Source organism: Cnephaeus nilssonii (assembly GCF_951640355.1).
Source record: "Cnephaeus nilssonii genome assembly, chromosome: 13".
Classification (NCBI taxonomy): Eukaryota; Metazoa; Chordata; class Mammalia; order Chiroptera; family Vespertilionidae; genus Cnephaeus; species Cnephaeus nilssonii.
Window position 1 is genome coordinate 43,262,669 of NC_137084.1, and position 5,542 is coordinate 43,268,210.

Sequence of the window (5,542 nt, forward strand, 5' to 3'; positions counted from 1 at the left end):
CCATCCAGGACCACTCAGCGTCACCTGACACGTTGCCTAGCAGGAGCTGAGGAGCCCAGGCCTGGGCACTGGCCTAGATCTAGCCTGGCAGGTAGAGACGACTCACCTGGGGGTGCCAGGATCCAGGAAAATGCCCGCAGTAGGGGGTCGGGGGGTGTCAGAGCAGAAACATGGAGACTCACTGCCTCTCCTCAGGACCCTTCTGCTCTCCAGGAGGCCCAAGGAGTTGCAAGGGGCCCACGAGCTGGCCAGTGCCTGTCCGCTCTGGGTCTCAGGCTCCTATTCCACATATCAGGGTGTGGTGGGCTAAACAATCTTTAATGCTTCTTCTCGCTCTGGATTCCTATTCTGGCAGAATGTTGCAGGAGGCCCAGGACCGCTCTAATGGTTCCCTGGAGGCTCAAGGCAGAGGTGAGTGGAAGATTCTGAAATGGGGGTGGGGATGGGGTGGGTGGTGGGTGGGAAAAGGGTTGCTAGGTTTAGCAAATAAAAATGTGAATTGCAGATAAGCAACGAATACTTTTTTAATGTAAACATGTCCCAAATATTACTTATGCGGAAGAATTATTCATTGTTTATCTAAAATTCAACTTCAACTGGGTGACTTGTATTTTATCTCCAGGTGGGAAGGTGATTGGAGCGGGGACTTCAACAGAGGAAGGACCTAGACTCTCAGATGACAAGAGTTCTGGCCACTTACCTTGCTGCTCTTTGAGTCCCTTGCCCATGGACTTCTTGATGTCTTGTTAGGAGATAGAGGGATGAGGGAGAGAGAACCAGGAGGTGGGGGAAACCAAGAACTGTGTAGAGAGACAGAGAGGCCCCAAGAGGCAGCACCTGAATTCCTCCTGCCCTGAATTTAGCTAACCTCCCCACTGCTCCTCCCAGTAAGGCAGGGAGGTCTCCATACCATCTCCTGCACAGCCCAGAATCATTCCTACCTCCACACCCTTGCTCTGTTGCTGCCCCCTCCCCTCCTATGCAAACTATACCCATGGCAGGAACCCTTTCTTGGATATTCTTTACCATCAGGATTGCCTCTTCTGAGTTCCCAGAGTGCTGTCAGACTCATTGTCTGACATTGACATGGAGCCATTCAACCAACTGAGCACCCTCTATGTAGCAGGTGCTGGACACACAACAGAGATCAGGACAGACACAGCCCCTGCTCCATGGAACTCACAGGCTAGTGGGGAGACAGATATACAAACAATCACAGAATGGGGAGATAACTGCCCTTTCACAAGGACTGAGGCACCCATGTGACCGGAGGCATCACACAGGTGGGGCCCATGTTCTTGTTTTATTCAAGTCCTACCACACAGCAGACATCAATCAATATCAGTGGAAGAAATGAAAATGCTGAGGGAGAGCCGAGGAGGGAGGGCCTCCCAGCAGACCTTCCCCATCGGAGTTGGAAGAAGGACCTCCCAGACGGAGGGAAGAGCACAGGTGGAGGAGGCCTGGCATGTGCAGGGAACAACCTGGAGAGGAGTGTGGCCGGCACGGAGGAGGACAGTGCAGACCAGACTGAGAGGCCACCATGCAAAGAGCCAGAACTGGGCAGCTCTGTCAGGTGCTGTGCACCCAGGGCCTGGGGAGGCTTCATGTCACGGTGTGCTGCTACTCAGAGTGGCCTGGCCTGTGAGAGTCTACACTTCTGGAGGGCAGGGGCTGGGCCTTCCTCTTCTCTCATGCCCCCAAGACGAGGCTGAGAACCCAACACGGGAGATGGATTGACAGACAGCTGCGAGATGGGTGAGCTCCTAGAGGCTGACTTAGAGAACCAGGTACACCACACTGCTCTCTCCTCTTGGGCATCGGCTGTTGCTGGGGCAGTTTTAGATGATCATAGTCACTCAACAATATTAGGAAAGATGAGTGACTTTCTGCCCTATGGAGGCCCCTGTGGCATTTAGCATGTTTGCCCAGACCCTTCACAGCCATGGTCTGGGGTGGTGCAGGGACAGTGACAGGCGATGTCTACCTACCCATCACTGAACCCCCACTGAATGGGCCAGGCCCCCTACAGACATAATCTCCAGTGCCAGATTTAAAAAGAAGAAACTGAGGCTTAGGGAGTTTAGGTGATTTGCCCAGGGAGTTTAGGTACTAGATGTTTAGGCTAAGTCAGGATTTTAACCCAGCTTTGCCCCATGCTGATGCTCTAGCTCAATTACACTTAGCTAGCTGCCCTTATTTTTTAAAGTAATCCTTGAGATGTTGCTTATTTTTGGCACTGAGAAAGTCATTCCAGTTTTATGCCATTTTTAAATTTTTTTTTATTGATTTCAGAGAGGAAGGGAGACGGGGGCGGTGGGGAGTGGGAGAGAGAGAAACATTAATGATGAGAGAGAATCATCCATCATCTGTCTCCTGCATGCCCTCTATTGGGGTTCTCAACCCAGGCATCTTCCCTGACTGGGAATCAAACCATGACCTCCTGGTTCAGAGGTCGACACTCAACCATTGAGCCACACCGGCCAGGGTGTTTTACGCCATTTTGATCTTTGCTACTTACGTTGCAGATGCCATCAAAGCTGTTGTTTATCCGTGTACCTCTGCAGTGGCCTTTGCCCAGAAGCAGTACACACAAGAAGAAAGGAAGGAAGCGGGAAGGCAGGGATGAGGCTGGCTCCTCCTGGGGTTTACTGGCACTTTCTCTGGGTGCCCCACCCTTCCTCCAGCCCACAGCCCTGCCCTGCCCTGAGTCATGCAAACCCAGCACTCTTGGGACAGCTAGGCCCTGTTCACGCAGCAGTGTTCCTGCTCTGCAACCAGGCTCACACCATCCTCCTACACGTCACCCAGGAAGTACTTCACTCCCTCAAGGTATCCAACGGCCCCTGCTAGGCAAGCTTCTTCCTGGGTGTGCAGTGTGCCATGTCTCCCCTGCTAGACCGTGAAAGCCTTGAGGACAGTGTGAACCCCAAGAAGGAATATATCTACCAAGAAAGACTCCCCATGGTAAACTGGGCCCAAATTCATAACCAGAGTCTAGCAAACAATATTGATGGAAGTTCCTCACACACTCCGCATCTCAGGGAAAAGCTGCAGACTGAGCTTTCAACCTCCAGCACTGGGCTTCTGCTGAATCAACCTTGTTAAGGGCGTTCCTGATATAATATTGACCAATGGACTTAGAGACCTGTCTGGTCCAATGGGAACTGTGCAACTATATTCTCATTTGCATCTATACCGACCAATCAGAACTGCTTCACAACAGCCAATCAGAATGCACAGTTCTGACCAGTCAGGACTGTACTATTTGGACCAATCAGCTGTGCAAATTTAGATTTCTCATTTGCATAACACTGGACCAAACTGGGAACTTTCTCCATAAAAGACAAGCTTTTAGCATCCAACAGAGGCTGCATTTCCCTGTTTGAAAACTACTCGCCTGAATAAAATTTCTCCTCTTTCACACCTCACATTGAGAATTTCTACTGACAACAGGGACCTTGCATTCTCCCATTTGCATGCTCAATAAGCATCTATTGACAGTCTTTGCAAAGAGTTCCCACAGTTTCCTGCTTCAATAGTGCTTGGATGGAACCCATACTAGACCCCAACTCCAGCCTGCTGCTCAGAGTCAGCCCTCCACCACCTCCTCACAGTGCCCTTGGACCACCCCAAGGCCCCCACTGATACCTGCCATGATAACCTAGTCTCCCTCATGGGTGCACCAGAACTACCACTAGAACTCAGAGGCCGCCATTAACTGCCAGGTCAACCTGGCGCTCTATGCCTCCTATGTCTACCTGTTCATGTCTTACTACTTCATCCGAGATGGTGTGGCTTTGAATAACTTTGTGAAATATTTTCTTCACCAATCTCATAAGGAGAGGGAACATGCTGAGAAACTGATGAAACTGCAGAACCAAAGAGGTGGCCAAATAATCCTTCAGGATATGAAGAAACCTGACGGTGACGACTGGGAGAAAGGGCTGAATGCAATGGAGTGTGCGTTACACTTGGGAAAAGTGTGAATCAGTCACTACCAGAATCGTATAAACCAGCCACTGACAAAGACAACCCTCATTTGTGTGACTTAATTGAGACTCATTACCTGAATGGGATGAAATCTATCAAAGACGTGGGTGACCATGTAACCAACTTGTGCCAGACGGAGGCCCCCGAAATCTGACATGGTGGAGTATGTCTTTGCCAAGCACACCCTGAGAGACAGTGATGAGAGCTAAACCTTATGCTGGCTTCCCATACCCACTGGGGTAACTTCCCTGGTCACCAAGGCAGTGAAATCAAGTTGGGGTTGCCTTTACCTTTTCTACAAGTTGTATCAAATAATCTACTTTCGTTCTTTCATTTATATCATTCCTTCAAATAAAGGAATTTGATAACACCCTTCCCCCTCCCCCCCCCCAAAAAAAATAAGCACTTACTGTGTGCCAAGCACACTGCTGGGCACCAGGGTCCAATTGGGGCTTATGTACCCTGAGACTTCTGACTGTTTTGCCATCCTGACTGTCCCTGGGTGTACCGCCCAGGCCTCCTCATGGCCCAGCAACTAGAGGGGTAATGTCTGGCACATCACAGACACTCCAGAAACTCAGGCCACATCAATCCATGGCTTGGACCTCCTGGGCCTCCCTGGGCTCTCTAGGTGTGTGCCTGGTGCAGGGCTAGTCCTCACAGGGCAGTTTTGTAACGTAAAACTGGTAAATGTAAGGTACTATTGGGTGCAGACCATGCATGAGACCTTGAGAGCCACTCTGCAATCGTCTCCTCACCGATAACCCGCAGAGTGAAGCTTGGCCATGAATAAACTCCCTTCCTTCTCTTCCACTGGCTCCATGATCCAGCCCGCCCTCCCCTCTATTCTGGTTTCTGTATCACAATGGACTTGTGGCCTTAGTGGCAGGTGCCACTTCCCTGGAGCCTGTGGACTTCTCATCAGTTTCATCCTAGGACCTTGACAGAAGCCTGAGACCTTGTACCATATACTGTGCTAAGTACATTACGGGAATAACCTCATCTCATCCTCCAAAAATCCTATAAAATAGACATTGTTATTATCCTTATTTTATAGTTGTGGAAACTGAGGGTCATCGTGTTTTCGTAAATTAGTAAGTGATGGAATCACGATTTGAATCTAGGGTTGTCTGTTCTAAACCATCCCTCTCAGTTCCCTCTTAATTTCTACACTTCCCTGCCCTGCAGTTGTATTTGAGAAAGGCCCCAGTCGACGGCATGATGTCCTCCTGCACCAAATGGAGGAATGTTTGCTCACTAGAGAAGGAAATGGCCCCTGGTTAGTGGGTGGGGGCATCTGTGGATTTTACGTTGGATTAAGCTATTCTACTGTTGACTTAGAACATAAGCATCAGGCCTGGAGACTCCACCCTGTGGGAAGACAGTGAGGTGTCTCGTCTAAAGTTCTTCCTGGTGTAAGTCCCCTGGGGAAGGTATGTGGTTCAGGGCCTACAAAGCAGAGCTGCTGTGGGGGCCCAGGCTATGGAGGAGAGACCCTGACTCCCTTAGCCTGGATTTTTAAAGGTATTGGTGTCTACAGGGGTGCTCC

The 5,542-nt window shown here is 50.2% G+C and overlaps 1 pseudogene across 1 annotated transcript; it reads left to right on the plus strand.

The window, feature by feature from the left end:
* Positions 1-356: 356 nt before the first annotated feature.
* LOC307110140 (ferritin heavy chain-like) lies at positions 357-4,351 on the plus strand (annotated as a pseudogene). Its single transcript has 3 exons — positions 357-411; positions 2,900-2,967; positions 3,669-4,351. The product of its transcript is annotated as a ferritin heavy chain-like (transcript).
* Positions 4,352-5,542: the final 1,191 nt, after the last annotated feature.